Source organism: Mustelus asterias, chromosome 25, assembly GCF_964213995.1.
Source record: "Mustelus asterias chromosome 25, sMusAst1.hap1.1, whole genome shotgun sequence".
Lineage (NCBI taxonomy): Eukaryota > Metazoa > Chordata > Chondrichthyes > Carcharhiniformes > Triakidae > Mustelus > Mustelus asterias.
The window spans coordinates 48,854,710-48,874,956 of NC_135825.1; the positions used below are offsets into that span (position 1 = coordinate 48,854,710).

At 48.8% G+C, this 20,247-nt stretch overlaps 1 protein-coding gene across 2 annotated transcripts in view; it reads left to right on the forward strand.

The window, feature by feature from the left end:
- The window catches only part of LOC144479165 (ras association domain-containing protein 8-like), a 94,110-nt gene that overhangs the window by 18,041 nt on the left and 55,822 nt on the right, over positions 1 to 20,247 (forward strand). The window lies entirely within an intron of this gene.

Consider the following 20,247-nt stretch of genomic DNA (forward strand, 5'->3'; position numbering starts at 1 on the left):
GTAGCTGACATGCCAAATGTCCTTGGCTCCTGAGAAAGTAGAGGCGTTGGTGGGCTTTCTTAACTATAGTGTCGGCATGGGGGGACCAGGACAGGTTGTTGGTGACCTGGACACCTAAAAACCTGAAGCTCTTGACCATTTCTACTTCACCCCCATTGATGTAGACAGGGACATGTTCTCCTTTACGCTTCCTGAAGTCGAAGACAATCTCCTTCGTTTTGTTGACATTGAGGGAGAGATTATTGTTGCCGCACCAGTTCACCAGATTCTCGATCTCATTCCTGTACTCTGTCTCGTCATTGTTTGAGATCCGACCCACTACAGTGGTGTCGTCAGCAAACTTGAAAATCGAGTTGGAGGGGAATTTTGCCACACAGTCATAGGTGTATAAGGAGTATAGTAGGGAGCTGAGAACACAGCCTTGTGAGGCACCGGTGTTGAGGATGATCGTGGAGGAGGTGTTGTTGCCTATCCTTACTAATTGTGGTCTGTGAGTTAGGAAGTTCAGGATCCCGTCGCAGAGGTGCCAAGGCCCAGGCCACAGAGTTTGGAGATAAGCCTTGTAGGAATGATGGTGTTGAAGGCTGAGCTGTAGTTAATAAATAGAAGTCTGACATAGGTGTCTTTGTTACCCAGATGTTCCAGGGTTGAGTGCAGGGCTGATGCGCGATTAAATCACTCGGGAGGCTAGATTGTACCCGGGAAATAAAGGCTTTTATTAATAACAAGAATGGAGCACACTATATACAATACAATCCCAGACTAAAGGGTCACCAGGCAGTGCAGTGACCTTTATACTCCTCCAGGTAGGAGCCAACTGGAGTGTACCACAGAACAATATCAACAGGTGGAACACCCCAACCCTAACCCCAACAGTGACAACAGTAACATATCTACAAACACACATAGTGCTGACTGATGCGCGATATAACTCACGAGGCTAGAGATGCTCGAGGACATAAAGGCTTTTATTGACTACTACACGACGAGGGAAGGGCCGTGGATGTCGTCTATATGGACTTTAGTAAAGCGTTTGACAAAGTCATGGTAGGCTGGTGAATAAGGTTGGATCTCATGGGATAAAGGGGGAAGTGGCTAGATGGGTGGAGAACTGGCTTGGTCACAGAAGACAGAGGGTGGTAGTGGAAGGGTCTTTTTCCGGCTGGAGGCCTGTGACTAGTGGTGTTCCGCAGGGCTCTGTATTGGGACCTCTGCTGTTTGTGATTTATATAAACGATCTGGAAGAAGGTGTAACTGGGGTGATCAGTAAGTTTGCGGACGACACAAAATTGGCAGGACTTGCAGATAGTGAGGAGCATTGTCAGAAGCTACAGAAGGATATAGATAGGCTGGAAATTTGGGCAAAGAAATGGCAGATGGAGTTCAATCCTGATAAATGCGAAGTGATGCATTTTGGTAGAAATAATGTAGGGAGGAGCTATACGATAAATGGCAGAACCATAAAGGGTGTCGATACGCAGAGGGACCTGGGTGTGCAAGTCCACAGATCCTTGAAAGTGACGTCACAGGTGGAGAAGAAGGCATATGGCATGCTTGCCTTTATAGGATGGGGCATAGAGTATAAAAGTTGGGGTCTGATGTTGCAGATGTATAGAACGTTGGTTCGGCCGCATTTGGAATACTGCGTCCAGTTCTGGTCGCCACACTACCAGAAGGACGTGGAGGCTTTGGAGAGAGTACAGAGGAGGTTTACCAGGATGTTGCCTGGTATGGAGGGGCTTAGTTATGAGGAGAGATTGGGTAAACTGGGGTTGTTCTCCCTGGAAAGACGGAGGATGAGGGGAGACTTGATAGAGGTGTATAAAATTATGAAAGGCATAGATAGGGTAAACGGTGGGAAGCTTTTCCCCAGGTCGGTGGTGACGTTCACGAGGGGTCATAGGTTCAAGTGAAGGGGGGGAGGTTTAACACAGATATCAGAAGGACATATTTTACACAGAGGGTGGTGGGGGCCTGGAATGCGCTGCCAGGCAAGGTGGTGGAGGCGGACACACTGGGAACGTTTAAGACTTATCTAGACAGCCATATGAACGGAGTGGGAATGGAGGGATACAAAAGAATGGTCTAGTTTGGACCAGGGAGCAGCGCGGGCTTGGAGGGCCGAAGGGCCTGTTCCTGTGCTGTATTGTTCTATGTTCTATGTTCTATGTACAATAGAGCTACCATATATAATACACGATCCCAGACTAAAGGGTCCCAGACAGAGCAGTGACCTTTATACCTCTCCCAGGAGGCGGAGCCTGACTGGGATGTACCATAATAACTATATTACAGGTAGAACAGCCCAACCCTAACCCCAACAGTAACATGTAGAATAGCCGAACCCTAACCCCAACAGTAACATATATACAGACTCATAGTACTGGCCAGACCCTGGCTCAGTACTACCTGGTGGGAACCAACGATGGTTCACCGCACTGACCATCTATGGTTCACCACAAGGGCCAGGGGGATGGCATCTGCTGTGGACCTGTTGCGGTGATAGGTGAACTGTAGCGGATCCAGGCAATTGGGAGGCAGGAATTGATTTGTGCCATGACTAACCTTTCGAAGCATTTCATAATGATGGATGTCAGAGTCACCGGCCGATAGTCATTAAGGCACGCTGCCTGGTTTTTCTTTGGTACTGGAATGATGGTCATCTTCTTGAAGCAGGTAGGAATTTCAGATTGTTGTAAAGAGAGGTTGAAGATGTTTGTGAATATCCCCACTATCTGGTCTGTGCAGGATTTGAGTACTCAATTGGGTACCCCATCCGGGCCAGTCGGGTTGACTTTCGAGAAGGCTGATCTGACGTCTGCGATAGAGACCTCGGATACGGGTTCAGCTGAGGCTTTCGGGGTGGAGGGTGTGCTCTCGCTGATCTCTTGCTCAAAACGAGCAAAGAATGTGTTGAGCTCATCGGGGAGGGGTGCATTGGTGCTGGCAATTCTACATGCCTTGCTCAACAATTGATTGCATTTAGAAGGCACGTTGTCAGACATCCCCAGGCATTTGATTTGATTTGATTTATTATTGTCCATGTATTGGGATACACTGAAAAGCATTGTTTCCTGCACGCTATAAAGACAAAGCACCCCATTCATAGAGTACATGGAGGAGTAGGAAAGGAGAGGATGCAGAACATTGTGTAAAAAGAGCATTATTAGAGGGTTTAAAAGAGTTAGAGTTCAGTTTTGAGAGCATAGAATGAGAGTAGAAGGTAGAATTAGAAGGTACAGCTCACAAGAAGTTGCCACACACCAGCACAATCTTGAATTACAGCTGGAATCAAAACAAAATTTTATACCGACCCACAAAAGAAGATGTTAGGACATATGATGAAAGACTTTTAAGGATTATCTTAAAGCAGGAAACAGAAGTGGAAAGGTAGAGAGGTGGAAAGGTTTAAGGGGAAATTCCAATGCTTGGGCAGCTGAAATTGTGGCTGCCATTGGTGACACAATTAAAATGGCGGACATCCAAGAGTTTTTGGAACTCTCTTCCTCAAAAGGCAGTGGAAGCAGAGTCTGAATATTTTAAAGGCAGAGCTAGATAGATTCTTCATTAACAAGGAGGTAGGCATAAATGTGGGATTGAGGCGAATGGCGGGGCAAGCTCGAGGGGCCGAGTGGCCTACTCCTTCAAATGTTCGTATGTTTAACAGCATACTTGCTATGACTGTAAAATACATGATCAAACATATTTCTTGTGACTTTACAAAGAAGGTGACTTTTACTGTACTTAACCCAGTCTAAGTAAGGGGCACAATTACTAAAAGGCACAATGGACATAATCTTAATCACCCTGCAAGTACAAGAGAAATGCAGGGAACAGCACCAACCATCGTACATGGCCTTCTTTGACCTCACAAAGGCCTTTGACTGTTAACCATCAGGGATTGTGGAGATGCTCCCTTCACCTGTTCTATGATGACATGCAAGCCGAGAGCCTGAGACCCAATTCACATTCAGACTGGAGTCAGGCAAGGCTGTGTCATCGCACCAATGCCCGTCTCGATCTTCCTTGCTGCAATGCTCCATTAAATCCTTTAAGGTTCAGGTCAGAAACTCCAAAATGTTTTATGGAGCCCGCCTGGATCATAAGTTTTGCATCTTGAATTTGGCTAGGATAAGCATGATATGTTCTACTTCAGGTATGATTCAAATGACCCACTAGGGAGCTTTAATCAAACAAAGTTTAATTAAGAATATAGTTAACATGTATAGTAAGAAAAATTAGCAATAACTTTTATCAAATACAAACAAAAACAAAACAATCACAATAATGTATAACCCTTAACAAATATATCTAAAATGTTCCAATCAAACTAAAACCTTCCATAGACAAAACCCATTAAACAAGTTCAACACAGCAAAGGCTAATGCTCACATGATTCTGGAATTGAGTCCTTTGGCTGGAGAATTGAAAACTTTATGTCTTGTAAGTTCTAATAGTCCTCTTGACACTCCCAGAACAGTTTGAAGTCAGAACAGCTTCCCAGAACCCCAGCGAGAGACTCTGGTCAAGTCACCAACAGCATATTTTCTCCTTCAGAAAGGCAAGACCTCATTTTCAGATAACCAGCAGAATTTCCAAATAAAACAGGGAGAGAGAGAAACACTTCCTTTCAGCTTGCTGTCCCTTCTAAAAACTAAAACCTGCAGCTCAGAACTGAAAATGTAAGAGCTCCTGTCACCTGACCTTCCAACCAGTTTTCCTCCTAACAATGCAGGGAGATCAAAACTAATCTCAGAAAGTACCTGAGGCCCCCATTTAAGCCACTTAAGGAGCAATAAAAGGACTCTCGTAGACAGCCCGGCAACAGCTAAAGGCTGTGAGCTACAGAGAACATGATTTTTAAAAAAACTCTTAAAGGTACACTAACATCACAACCCTCAGCAAGCTCCCCCTAGAGTGGCGCTAAACTAAAGAACAAATGGGAATCAGTTCAGTCTCTGCAGCCTGCAGGCAAATCCAAGATCATCCCATCCTGTGTCAGTGAGCTACAATGTGGAGATGATGCCTGTGTCTGCACACACTCAGAGTCTGAGCTCTAAACCATCTTCACCGAGGTGTACGAGTGCGTGGGCCTTACACCAAACATCCGTAAGACAAAGGTCCTCTACCAACCTGCCCCCACCACACAGCACTGCTCCCCTGCTTATCAAAATCCACAGCAAGGCCTTGGACAACATGGACCACTATCCAGACATTGGGAGCCTACTGTCAACAAGAGCCACATCAATGATGAGGTTCATGTGGCAGAGCAGCCTTGGTCACCTGAGGAAGTGAGTGATTGGAGACTAGGACCTCAGTCCTGGCACCAAGCTCATGGTCTACAGAGCGGTAGTGATTCCCACTCTCCTGTCTGGCTCAGAGATGTGGATTATGCACAGCAGACACCTCAAAACCCTGGAGAAGTAGAACCAGCGTTGTCTCTGCAAGATCCTGCAAATCTATCGGTAGGATGGATGCACCAACCTCGATATTCTCGCTCAGACCAACAGCCCAGCATCGGAGCATTGACCACACTCAATCCGCTCCGCTGGGTGGGACACGTCCGCATGCCTGACATGAGACTCCCACTCTATTCGAAGCTTCGACACGGGAAGCAAGCCCCAGGAGGGCAGAGGAAGCCCTTCAAGGACACCCTCAGAACCTCCTTGAAAAAGTACAACACTCTCACTGACGCCAAGACTGCCCAAAGTGGAGGAACAACATCCGGGAAGGAGCTAAACACCTCGAGTTTCACTGCCGAGAGCAAGCTGAAGCCAAACGTCGATAGCGAATGGAGGGCACGGCAACCCGGGCACCTCAACCACCCGCTCCCCCAACCACCATCTGCCCCACCCTGTGACAGGCTCTGTGGGTCAGGCATTGGGCTCCTCAGTCACCTGGGAACTCATTTTTAGTGTGGAAGTAAATCATCGTCAACTGAGGGAGGGACTGTCGAGGAAGGAAAAAGAGTGGGAAAAGAAACAACAACAATGGTTTCCTAACTTCAGAGAGCATGTACTGGAGGAGCCTGTGTGGTCAACTGTGTCAAAGGCAGCAGAGAAGGCAACAGCCACAGCTAATCACACAAAATCTTCATATGGGCTCTTTCATATTTTCACTTCACATTGACACTCCACCCAGTTTCTCCCAGTCCATCCAGTCTCTCCCAGTCCATCCAGTCTCTCCCAGTCCATCCAGTCTCTCCCAGTCCATCCAGTCTCTCCCAGTCCATCCAGTCTCTCCCAGTCCATCCAGTCTCTCCCAGTCCACCCAGTCTTTCCCAGTCCACCCAGTCTTTCCCAGTCCACCCAGTCTTTCCCAGTCCACCAGCCTGTCTCAGTCCACCCAGTCTCTGCCAGTCCACCCAGTCTCTGCCAGTCCACCCAGTCTCTGCCAGTCCATCCAGTCTCTGCCAGTCCATCCAGTCTCTGCCAGTCCATCCAGTCTCTGCCAGTCCATCCAGCCTCTCCCAGTCCATCCAGTCTCTCCCAGTCCATCCAGTCTCTCCCAGTCCATCCAGTCTCTCCCAGTCCACCCAGTCACTCCCAGTCCACCAGCCTGTCCCATTCCACCCAGTCACTCCCAGTCTACCCAGCCTGTCCCAGTCCACCCAGCCTGTCCCAGTCCACCCAGCCTGTCCCAGTCCACCCAGCCTGTCCCAGTCCACCCAGCCTGTCCCAGTCCACCCAGCCTCTCCCAGTCCACCCAGCCTCTCCCAGTCCACCCAGCCTCTCCCAGTCCACCCAGTCTCTGCCAGTCCATCCAGTCTCTCCCAGTCCACCCAGTCTCTCCCAGTCCACCCAGTCACTCCCAGTCCACCAGCCTGTCCCATTCCACCCAGTCACTCCCAGTCTACCCAGCCTCTCCCAGTCCACCCAGCCTCTCCCAGTCCACCCAGCCTCTCCCAGTCCACCCAGCCTCTCCCAGTCCACCCAGCCTCTCCCAGTCCACCCAGCCTCTCCCAGTCCACCCAGCCTGTCCCAGTCCACCCAGCCTGTCCCAGTCCACCCAGCCTGTCCCAGTCCACCCAGCCTGTCCCAGTCCACCCAGCCTGTCCCAGTCCACCCAGCCTCTCCCAGTCCACCCAGCCTCTCCCAGTCCACCCAGCCTCTCCCAGTCCACCCAGCCTGTCCCAGTCCACCCAGCCTCTCCCAGTCCACCCAGCCTCTCCCAGTCCACCCAGCCTCTCCCAGTCCACCCAGTCTCTCCCAGTCCACCCAGCCTCTACCCGTCCACCCAGTCTGTCCCCGTCTCTCCCAGTCCACCCAGTCTTCTCCAGTCTCACCCAGTCTGTCCCAGTTCATGAGACTTTCTTCATACCATTGTCTCAGTTCAATCTTGGCGTTTCATTCTGTTTCTTAACCTCAATAGTTCAACGACCAATGACCCAGTTCCAGTTCCTCAGCTGGTTCGATCAGAAGCTGATCCTGTGGAACTATCATCCTATTAGCTGGCCACAGCAGAAAGTCAATGGCAGAGCAGAAGACATTACGGACATTCCTCTGTCAACGTGACCATTGAACACTTAGTCTAAAAGGCATGTGTACGGGATGTGGCTTTCTTTCATCGGGCTGTATGTGGGTCGGGATGTGAAAACGGCTGCATGGTTTTCTAATATTTCGATGGGTGTTTAGTCCAACCATGTTTATACTTTTATTCTCAACAATGCAATTCAATACTGGAGTTACAGACTTCCGGAGGAGGCTGAATCAGTTGATCTACTCTCATAGGCCCATGGTATGGGAACCCACACAGTATTGACCAATACTGCAGGATGGGTGTCCATTAAAACCACCCAATTTTCCTTTCCAGTGGAGAGGTTTCTATGACAATGCCTATCCAATCTCCAGTTCAATCTTCCCCAGGACCTCAACACTAAGGACCTCCCTCTCTCCTGTTAATAGTTCATTGGCTTATAAATGCCATGGTTGGCCAACTGACCTCATCATTTTTCACCCTGCACTACGGGCCTTGGTTCCTCAGGCAGATCTTTCAATGAGAATGACAGAGAGAGGGGAGTCATTTCTCATCAGCGCTGGAGGTGATTATATCCCCGAGCACAGACTGTAAAGCCCGCCCAGACGCTGGATAACATGATGGACGGTTCCAGAGTCGGCTCCTCCGGTCGATGACAGAGCCTCTTTAAGGCATTAAAGTTCCTGGATAGTCAGTGTTACAGTTGTGGGCCTTCTCTCATACTCATAATCCCAGCGATTTACAATTTGTACCACAAAGAGACAGAAAGCTTAGGGAGGTAAAGGTTAGTCAGCATAAAGCAGCGCTGCCCTTTCTTTGTTAATCCTTTGACAGCTGGCAAAAAAAAGAGATTTAAATCCTGGATGGTTTTGTCAGTGGCTCTGGACAGATGAAGAAAGGATTTAAATATTGGAGAGTCCCCGAAAGCAGCATGGGGTGGTTATCAATTAGACAATGTGCGCCTAGCTGACAGGTTAAGCCCTGGCTTTTATACACAGCCAGTCAATAGCTGAGGATGCACTCGCATTATTCCAGTCCTCTCAGTGTGGCGTCCTGTCTATCTGATGTATCCACTTTATCAGGAAACATTATTTTGCAGGAAAGACGGTATAAACCTCAAACTCCCCCCCACCTCAAGCAGAGGTTTTCGATGCTGGGGCCTGGCTGAAATTTTTGCAATGAAGACGGATAGATTTTAAAAATCAGTGATTGAGGGGTAACGGCGGATATATGATCTAGATGATTGGGCTCAAGCAGGAGAATGTCTGTTGATTTCTCAATCACGTAGCGAGCCCTATCCGCTGAGATAACGCTGGGTGTAATCAGCATTCCTAAATGTTTTGAGTCCGTGGCAGCTAAATGATGCACATCTTCACAAAGAGAATCCGCATGGCTGATGGGATGTCAGATTAGAGAGAGGGCAATGTTGTTCTCCATCACTGAGCTCCGAGGTGTCCGTGCTTCATTCCTGGGCCGGGAATATGTGGGAGAAGCCAAACTGTGTCAGCACAAACCACTCCAGTCCATTAAATCCCTAATGGGAGCGGGGTCCTGCCACAGAGATGATGAATAATGACCTTTCTTAGACACCTACATAACCTTCAGAATTATTCAGTCCTCCTGACAGCTCTTCAGCGTACAGACGTAATTTGTAATCATCTAGAGTCATCTGACAGCACGTTGATCTTACTGAGTAACCCTTATACTGCAGAGTAAAGAGAAACTCTGCACAGTTACACAGAAAATCATCTTTACCTCACTAAATAAAGAGGGGACTCTGTAGCGTGAATAACACTCACTATATTGAATTAACACCGGCACCATTCGCTCGCATAGTGAGTAACCCTTACCCTGGGTGACACGGTGGCACAGCGGGTTAGCACTGCTGCCTCACAGCAACAGGGACCCGGGTTCGATTTCCGGCTTGGGTTACTGTCTGTGTGGATTCTGCACATTCCCCCCCTGTGTCTGCGTGGGTTTCCTCCGGGTGCTCCGGTTTCTCCCACAGTCCAAAAGACGTGCTGGTTAGGTGGATTGGCCATGCTGAATTCTCCCTCAGTCTACTCGAACAGGCGCCGGAGTGTGGCGACTGGGGGATTTTCACAGTAACTTCATTGCAGTGTTAATGTAAACCTACTTGTCACACGAATGAATAAACTTTAATGAACAAGAATTCCATGCAATGACAGTGTACAACTCACCAATCTACAACAAAGACCATGGCTAATGCTGACTTACTGTAAAAACAGACTCCAGCCATAATAAAAGCAGGAAATGCTGGAAATTCTCAGCCGGCCTGGCATCATCTGTAGAGAGAGATGAAAGGTCATCAATCTGAAATTTTAATTACTTTACTCTTCCCTTGATGCTGCCGTCCTACTGAGCATTTCCAACATTTTCTGTTGTTATTTCAGATTTCCAGCACCTGTATTATTTTGTGTTGGGTTCTAGCTATAGTCAGAGATCTCTATCTCTAATCCTGGCCTCTTGTGCATCCCTGATTTTCACACTCGCCCCATCGGTGGTTGTGCCCTCAGCTGACTAGGCCCGAAGGAATTTTGTCCTTAAACCTCTCCATAAGTCTCTTTCTTCCCGTTCAGGCTCTCCTTAAAACCTACATCTTTGATCAAGCTTTTTGGTTATTTGCCTGATTGGCAGAGGTGGGTTAGTGTCAAACATTATTTCATAAGACCATAATAATGTTGCTGTGTAAAAGGCACCATGCAAATGCAAGTTGTTGTTGAATTGATGATGGGAAGTGATAGCTGAAATTTACATGGAGTGCTGTCAACAGTAACTGGATGTAGTATCGGAAATACATAAACTGTCGCTTGACATGGAGTTGGATTGGATATTTGGCTGTTTGCAATATGTCCAGAGCAACATCCCTTGATGGACACCTTCATCCAGGCCCTCCTCTCCGTCCTATCCCCGTAACCCTGTGCATTTACCATGGCCAATCCACCGAGAGTCATAGAGTCACAGAGAAATACAGCCTGGAAACAGGCCCTTCGGCCCATGGTGCCCTCCCAGTGAGTCCCAATTGTCCGCGTTTGGCCCATATCCCTCTTGCCTAACTTATACATCTTTTGACACGAAGGGACAATTTACCATGGCTGGTCCACCTAACCTGCATATCTTTGGACACTGTGGGTGGAATTTTACGAGAATGATTCTAAGTATCCATGGGAAGTTCCTGATCTGTTTTTGGGTGAGTTTTCATGCCCAATCTTATGCACTTAGTCATTAAAAAAATGGTGTAGACAATTTCTAGCTGCTGCAGGTAGTGGGCTGGGCTTAATTCGCCAGCCAGCCTGTAGAGGGAGCTACTGCAGGTGCGCAATTGCAACAGCAGGGGTCTGACAGAGACAGAGAGCTGTCAGGCCATTGCTGCTACAGGCAGCCTCAACAAACTGCCCGCCCTGCATTCACGGGAGCCGGCGCCTGTGAGCTCCACAGTGCATGGACATCTAGCTCCCACAATGCTCCCGCAGCCCAGACCAATTGCACCCCCCTTTCCCCAATCCGATCACAACTGCAGAATGTGCATAGGCCCCTCCCCTCCTTCCCCGATCAGGCCACCCCCTTCACGCCCTGCCCTCTTCAGGCCCCACCCCTACAGGTACAGTGCCAAGGTGCCTGCTGGGCATTGCCCAGGTGCCAGGCAGGCACTGCCCAAGGGGCATCCCCACTATCCCTCGACCTCCCCGGGGGGAGGTCTTCAATGGCCTCCGGTTCTGCTGGCGAGGCCAACACAACTGTTCCCCATTCCTGGGGAGCGGGTGTTTTCCTTGCCGGAGAGAACCTCTCTCGACGAGGCCATAAAGACAAGTGAGCCCTGAGGATTGACCTATCCGGGACCGGATGGGATGTATCCCAGGTTACTGTGGGAGGCGAGGGAAGAGATTGCAGAGCCTCTGGCGATGATCATTGTGTCATCGATGGAGACGGGAGAGGTGCCGGAGGACTGGAGGATTGCGGATGTGGTTCCTATTTTCAAGAAGCGGAATAGGGATAGCCCAGGAAATTACTGGCCGGTGAGTCTAACCTCAGTGGTTGGTAAGCTGATGGAGAAGATCCTGAGGGACAGGATTTATGAGCATTTAGAGAGGTTTAATATGCTCAAGAATACTCAGCATGGCTTTGTCAAAGGCAGATCGTGCCTTACGAGCCTGGTGGAGTTCTTCGAACATGTGACTAAACACATTGACGAAGGGAAAGCGGTAGATGTGGTTTATATGGATTTTAGCAAGGCATTCGATAAGGTCCCCCATGCAAGGCTTCTAGAAAAAGTGAGAGGGCATGGGATCCAAGGGGCTGCTGCCCTGTGGATCCAGAACTGGCTTGCCCAAAGGAGGCAGAGAGTGTGTGTATAGATGGGTCTTTTTCTAATTGGAGGTCGGTCACCAGTGGTGTGCCCCAGGGATCTGTTCTGGGACCCTTGCTGTTTGTCATTTTCATAAATGACCTGGATGAGGAAGTGGAGGGATGGGTTGGTAAGTTTGCCGACGACACGAAGGTTGGTGGGGTTGTGGATAGTCTAGAGGGATGTCAGAAGTTACAGAGGGACATAGATAGGATGCAAGACTGGGCAGAGAAGTGGCAAATGGACTTCAACCCAGATAAATGCGTAGTGGTCCATTTTGGCAGGTCAAATGGGATGAAGGAGTACAATATAAAGGGAAAGACTCTTAGTACGGTAGAGGATCAGAAGGACCTTGGGGTCCGGGTCCATAGGACTCTAAAATCGGCCCCGCAGGTGGAGGAGGTGGTTAAGAAGGCGTATGGTGTACTGGCCTTTATCAATCGAGGGATTGAGTTTAGGAGTCGGGAGTTAATGATGCACCTATATAAGACCCTCGTCAGACTCCACTTGGAGTTCTGTGCTCAGTACTGGTCGCCTCATTACAGGAAGGATGTGGAAAAGATTGAAAGGGTGCAGAGGAGATTTACAAGGATGTTGCCTGGATTGAGTGGCATGCCTTATGAGGATAGGCTGAGGGAGCTCGGTCTTTTCTCCTTGGAGAGATGTAGGATGAGAGGAGACCTAATAGAGGTATATAAGATGTTGAGAGGCATAGATCAGGTGGACTCTCAGAGGCTTTTTCCCAGGGTGGAAATGGCTGCTACGAGAGGACACAGGTTTAAGGTGCTGGGGGGTAGGTACAGGGGAGATGTTAGGGGTAAGTTTTTCACACAGAGGGTGGTGGGCGAGTGGAATCAGCTGCCATCAGGGGTGGTGGAGGCGAACTCAATAGGGTCTACGAGACTCCTGGATGAGTACATGGAGCTTAATAGGATGGAGGGTTATAGGTAGGCCTAAAAGGTAGGGATATGTTCGGCACAACTTGTGGGGCCGAAAAGGGCCTGTTTTGTGCTGTAGTTTTCTATGTTTCTATTGAGCACCGGGCTCACTAAACACATGCAAATCTTCATTTAAATAAATTTAAATACATTATTCAGCCTCTCGCCCATTTCTGGCTCTTGCGCGATTTTACCAGCAGGCCCTGCCCATTGATGGACAGGGTGAGCCGGTAAAATCCCAGTTTAAGGGACAACTGACCATGGCTGATCCACCTATCCTGCACAACATTGGAGTGTGGGAGGAAACCGGAGCACCCGGAGGAAACTCACGGAGACCTGGGGAGAACGTGCAAACTCCACACCGACTGTGACCCAAGCCAGGAATTGAACCTGGGTCCCTGGTGCTGTGAGGCAGCAGTGCTGACCACAAAGGTTGGTGGATTTGCGGATAGCGATGAGGACCATCAGAGGATATAGCAGGATATAGATCGGTTGGAGACTTGGGCGGAGAGATGGCAGATGGAGTTTCATCCGGACAAATGTGAGGTAACGCATTTTGGAAGGTCTAATAAAGATAGGAAATATACAGTAAATGGCAGAACCCTTGAGAGTATTGATAGGCAGAGGGATCTGGGTGTACAGGTACACAGGTCACTGAAAGTGGCAATGCACGTGGAGAAGGTAGTCAAGAAGGCATACGGCATGCTTGCCTTGATTGGCCGGGGCATTGAATTTAAAAATTGACAAGTCATGTTGCAGCTTTATAGAACCTTAGTTAGGCCGCACTTGGAATATAGTGTTCAATTCTGGTCGCCACACTACCAGAAAGATGTGGAGGCTTTGGAGAGGGTATAGAAAAGATTTACCAGGATGTTGCCTGGTATGGAGGGCATTAGCTATGAGGAGAGATTGGAGAAACTTGGTTTGTTCTCACTGGAATGACGGAGGTTGAGGTGCAACCTGATAGAAGTCTTCAAGATTATGAGGGGCATGGACAGAGTGGATGGTCAGAAGCTTTTTCCCAGGGTGGAAGAGTCAATTACTAGGGGGCATAGGTTTAAGGTGCGAGGGGAAAGGTTTAAAGGAGATGTACGAGGCAAGTGTTTTTTACACAGGGGCATGGTGGGTGCCTGGAACTCGCTGTCGGGGCAGGTAGTGGAAGCAGATACGATAGTGAGTTTTAAGGGGCGTCTGGACAAATACATGAATAGGATGGGAATAGAGGGATACTGTCCCCGGAAGGGTAGGGGGTTTTAGTTCAGTCGGGCAGCATGGTCGGTGCAGGCTTGGAGGGTCGAAGGGCCTGTTGCTGTGCTGTAATTTTCTTTGTTCTTTGTTCACTGTGCCGTTCATTCTAGCACATGTTCACTACACTGCGAATAAGCTTCGGGGCCTTGGCTGAATAGAGATGGGTTTGAACTGACGCTGTATTTACATCACGTAATTGTTTCTGGTGTCATGCTTAACATGGGAGGAAGAGCTGTCGTATAATTCTTCAGTAAGAAGTCTCACAACACCAGGTTAAAGCCCAATAGCGTTATTTGGAATCACGAGCTTTCGGAGGTGAAGTTGTGAGACTTCTTACTGTGCCACCCCAGTCCAACGCCGGCATCTCCACATCATATAATTCTTCCAGCATCATTATTGCCGATGGCACACAGCACCCCTTTCAACAGGCACTTCTTTTCTATGCTAACGTGCAGCATTGCACTAGCGCCCGTTGGCAGCCAATTTTTGACTGAATGCTCAGTTCAGAGAAGCTGGCCATTGTTGTGAATTCACACTTTGTGTTTTCAGGAACATCATTCCCCTGAAGCACGGTTGGGAGGTGCAAGAGTTCAGAGTGCACGGGGTCAACGTAAGCAGAAACATTTCCTTCCAGAGTCAAGCTGCCTGAAAGAAATGACCCGTACTTTCTGCGAAGATTTGTCTCCAGTTAATTCAAACTCCACACCAGTTTGTCGAGGGAGACGTGTCACTTCACTCGATGCAGTTCCGCCTCAAAGACTTTGTTACGATATTAACCATTGCTCGTTGCAACATAAGTAGGCCATGTGACTTAGTGAGGAATGTTCGTATATCCGCATTTAGCACGGTTTGCTGCCCTGATGTCACAATGATGCATAAAATATCCTGGCAGCAGTGAAAATACCCATCTCCCAATATCAACTAATCATTGCACACGGGCTGTACAAGCCATTTAGCTAATTTCCTGGACGCTGCTAACAACTCAACACAACAATCAGTGGGGAATTCAAACATACTGGGTGTCTGGCACGCTTTCCTTCAGCGCTTTTATTTAATCATTTTATAAATACTGGAGACACAAAAATTAGGTAAACAGTGCTCCCTCTGAGCTTTACACTCTGGAACTTGCCACATTGGAGACAAACTCCTCTGCAGTCCCTCAGGATGACTTATCCTCACTCCACTTCAATGGGTTTTGAGATGGCCGATGAGTCCAATGCATGATCTGCAGACTCTGCCACATACGGGGCGGCGCTTGGAGGGTTGGCTAGACGGGTTGTTTGGAGGTTTGAGCGCTCTCTCCAATGCCTCGACTTCACCTCTGTAAGTTCCTGGTGACATTTCTCAATATGTTCAGTGCCTTCCCAGTGAACTCTCTCCATTTTGCTCTTCCGTGAGTTGGCAGGGATGTTTGACCTCTTCACAGATGCTTTGAAGACATCCCTAAAGTGTTTCCTCTGACTTCGTACGAGTCCCCTCCCGCAACCGAATAGAGCAGTTGCTTTGTAAAGTAAAGTTTATTTATTAGTCACAAGTAGGCTTCACACCTTAATGAAGTTATTGTGAAAATCCCCTAGTTGCCACACTCCGGCGCCTGTTCGGGTACACTGAGGGAGGATTTAGCATGGCCAATCCACCTAACCAGCACATCTTTGGAGTGTGGGAGGAAACCAGAGCACCCGGAGGAAACGCACGCAGACACGGGGAGAACGTGCAGACTTCACACAGACAGTGACCGAAGCTGGGAATCTAACCCAGGTCCCTGGTGCTGTGAGGCAGCAGTGCTAACCACTGTGCTACCATGCCATCTCTGGGGGTCCAGTATCAGGCATATGAATGGCCCAACTAACAGAACTGGTATTGCCTGATTAGTGCCTCAATGTTGGGAAAGTTGGCTTGGGAGAGGACGCCGCTATGGACTGCCTTTCTTGCCAGCGGATGGGTAGGTCTTGAGAAGGCACCACTGATGGTATTTCTCCAGTGCTTTGTGAGGTGGCTGCTGTAGGTTATCCAAGTCTCTGAAACATATAGGAACACAGGGATCAGTGGTGCTGGGAAAAGCATGACCTTAATCTCGGATGAGAAATCTTGGTCCTCAACATGTCCTTTTCACTCAATCGGCTGAAGACTGAGTTGGCACTTGGAGATCTAGATGACAAAATTCACCATTGCCTCCATCAAGAGAAGACTTCCGAGATATGATAAATGGGGACAAACAGGCTGCACACAAGAAGCAGTCCCTTTAAGATGTACACAAATGTGGTCATGTGACAGTCTTAAAGGGACCACACAGAGCAACAAACAGCAAAGGGAAAGTGGAGGGAACACTGGAATTATCCAATTGATAACAGCCTGTTCACTTTTCAACTGTCATGATGTGGAGATGCCAGCGTTGGACTGGGGTAAACACAGTAAGAAGTCTCACAACACCAGGTTAAAGTCCTAGTCTAAAGTTTTCGGAGCGCTGCTCCTTCGTCAGGCCAACTTACCTAACGAAGGAGCAGCACTCCGAACGCTAGTGGCTTTTGCTACCAAATAAACCTGTTGGACTTTAACCTGGTGTTGTGAGACTTCTTGCTGTACCACTTTTCAACTGGCCATGGAATGAAAGGCTTGCATTTACCCAGCAACTTTCCTGGCCTCAGGATATCTCAAAGCACTTTACAGCTCATGAAATACTCCTGATGTGTAATTATTGTTGGAATACAAGAGGCAGAGCAGCTCATTTACTCACCGCAAACTCCCACAAACAGCAACGGGATAATTTTTTTTTATGATGTTGTTTGAGGGGTAAATATTGGCCATGTCATCAGAGAGCACTCCCTGACTCTTCTTCAGAATAGAGTCCCTTAAGAGAGGCAATAGGGGACTCAGATTGATGTCTGAGTTGAAAAGGCAGCACCTCCAACAGTGCAGCACTCCCTCAGCACAGCACTCCCTCAGCACTGCATTGGAGCAGCAATTCTTTGCACTGGGTCTGGAGTAAGACTTGGGTGAGAGGTGGGGGTGGGTGAGAGGTGGGGGTGGTGGTGTGGGTCGGGGGGCGGTGGGGGTGGTTGCAGTTGAAGGCAGAAGGTCATGTGATGACATTTCCAGGAATCTGTCCAAAACCGACACAGTGGCAGTAAAGGGGTCACTGGGTCACTTCTTCAGTCAGGGGCCTTCTTGAACCAAATTGAACTGGTTACAAATCAGGCCGTTCACTGAAATGTTCTGACCACAGCATAGCCGTTGTCAGCTAGTGAGTTCTAGGTCCTTCAGAGCAAGGCCTGCATCATAGAGCAAATCAAAAGATTTGCAATTATACATTTTAACACATCTGTTAGATAGATAGATAGATACCCTACAGTGCAGAAAGAGGCCCTTCGGCCCATCGAGTCTGCACCGACCACAATCCCACCCAGGCCCTATCCCCATATCCCACCCACTAATCCCTCTAACCTAGACATCTCAGGACTCGAAGGGGCAATTTTAGCATGGCCAATCAACCTAACCTGCACATCTTTGGACGGTGGGAGGAAACCGGAGCACCCGGAGGAAACCCACGCAGACACGAGGAGAATGTGCAAACTCCACACAGACAGTGACCCAAGCCGGGAATCGAACCCAGGTCCCTGGAGCTGTGAAGCAGCAGTGCTAACCACTGTGCTACCGTGCCGCCCTGCTACCGTGCCGTGTTCCAGCACGACATGCAAATAACTGATGGTGTTGTTAGTTGTCTTTCTCCAGAGTTAGACGTCTATGAGTTAAAGTCGCTGTTCAGGGACTCATTGTGGTGGAAGTGGCTTCACTGTCGCTGGGTCAAAATCCCTCCCTAACATCACTGTGGGTGTAGCTGCACCTCATGGACTGCCATGAAGGTGGCTCACCACCACCTTCTCAAGGGCAATTGGGGATGGGCAATAAATGCTGGCCTAGCCAGCGAGACTCACATCCCATGAATAAATATATCTTTTTTTAAACTGGCGTATTTGAGGCCAGTTGCTGAGGGAACGTTCTGTAGCTGTTTGTAAACCTCCTGCTGACAGGAAAAGCCTAGGCTATCAATTCCAGAAAGAGAAAGTTGGAGGTTGCTTTCTGTCTTGTTTTGTACTTTGATGCGTGGTAGATGTCTATTAGTCAGGTATACGGATATGCATTAAAATTTGAATTCAAAAGGTGTTGAGTTTAATGTCCACTCTGTAGACTTCAGTACCTGATCCAGGTTGGCCCTCTGATACTGAGGGAGTGCTACACTGTAGAAGGTGCTGTCTTTCAGATGAGACATCAAACCACGATCCCATGTACCTTTCAGATGGACATGAAAGATCCCATTGCACTATTTTGAAGGAGAGAAAAGGGAGCTATCCCTGGTGTCTTGGCCAATATTTATCCCTCAATCAAGGGGCGACACAGTGGCATAGTGGTTAGCACTGCTGCCTCACAGCGCCAGGGCCCCGGGTTTGATTCCAGTCTTGGGCCACTGTCTGTGTGGAGTCTGCACATTCTCCCCGTGTCTGTGTGGGTTACCTCCAGGTTTCCTCCCACATAGAATCATAGAAACCCTACAGTGCAGAAGGAGGCCATTTGGCCCATCGAGTCTGCACCGACCACAATCCCACCCAGGCCCTACCTCCACATATTTACCCGCTAATCCCTCTAACCTACGCACCTCAAGACTCTGAGGGGCAATTTTTAACCTGGCCAATCAACCTAACCCGCACATCTTTGGATTGTGGGAGGAAACCGGAGCACCCGGAGGAAACCCACGCAGACACGAGGAGAATGTGCAAACTCCACACAGACAGCGACCCGAGCCGGGAATCGAACCCGGGACCCTGGAGCTGTGAAGCAGCAGTGCTAACCACTGCGCTACCGTGCCGCCCTCTGTACCGTGTACCCACAGTCCAAAGATGTGCGGGTTAGGTTAATTGGCCATGATAAATTGACCCTAGTGTCAGGGGATTAGCACGGTAAACATGTGGAGTTTCAGGAATAGGGCCTGGGTGGGATTGTGGTTGGTGCAGACTGGATGGGCTGAATGGTAGGGATTTTATGATTCTGTTCTATGAATATCTGGGCCTGGATCTTTCTCCTGAGGCAGGTGAGCAGAGTTGGGAAAATTCCCGGGTTGGCACGCCCACCTTGGGCGAAACTGCCCCGTACAGCCAGATTTCCATTGTGTGATGGAGTTGAGGCCTCCTCCCTCACAAAGTTCAGAGGTGACCACAGGGACTGAAGCGGGCTGGCTAACAGGCTTACCTCGGTGCTCTGGGGCACAACCCAGTTGCAATAAAAGCAGTTCGACCCTCGAGCTTCATCCTGCCCTGCCCCCGCCCCCACCACTCCCCATCTTTCATCCATGTCACATGGAGTTCTACAGCACAAAAAAGAGGCCCTTCAGCCCATCATGTCTGTGCTGGCCATCAAGTACCTATCTATTCTACTCCCATTTTCCAGCACTTGGTCCCTATGCTATGGCATTTCAAGTGTTCATCTAAATACTTCTTAAAAGTTGTGAGGGTTCCTGCCTATACCACCCTTTCAGGCAACGACTCCCAGATTCCCACCACCCTCTGGGTGTCTAAGTATTTCCCGAAATCCTCTCTATAAATATCCCTTAAATCTGCGCCCCCTGGTTACTGACCCTCTACTAAGAGAAATACATTTTCCTATCTACCCTATCTATGTCGCTCATTATTTTATACACCTCATCACGTTTCCCCCCACCCCTGTCATCCTTCTCTGCTCTAAGGAAAACAACCCTAGTCTCTTTGTGGCTGAAATGCTTCAGCCCAGGTAACATCCTGGTGAATCTTCCTATCAGAGCTGCACTCAGCACTCTCGCTGTGGCTTAACGAGTGTCTGGCCCAAATCATGCCCCATGGCCACTCATGCCTTTGATGCCATCTATGCCCCTCCCTATCTACCACCATGGCTCCTTAAAGCCACCGTGCCAACTTAGTGCCAACCCATATCTCACTCACCCCCACCCATGGCACCACCGCCATTTTTGTTAAGGCGTGGACTCTCCGTGACTCTATGAAGGCCCTGGTCACAGTCTCGTTACTGCTGTAGGCCATTCTACCCCTTCAGGCCACTCAGTTGATCGATACTTCAACCCCATTAACCTCCTTTGCTCCATATTCCCACACCCCGTTACTCAACAAAAATCTGTTCATCAAAGGCTTTGAAAGCTCCAATTATTTGAAAAAGAATGTTTCTTGGTTTCACGGTTGA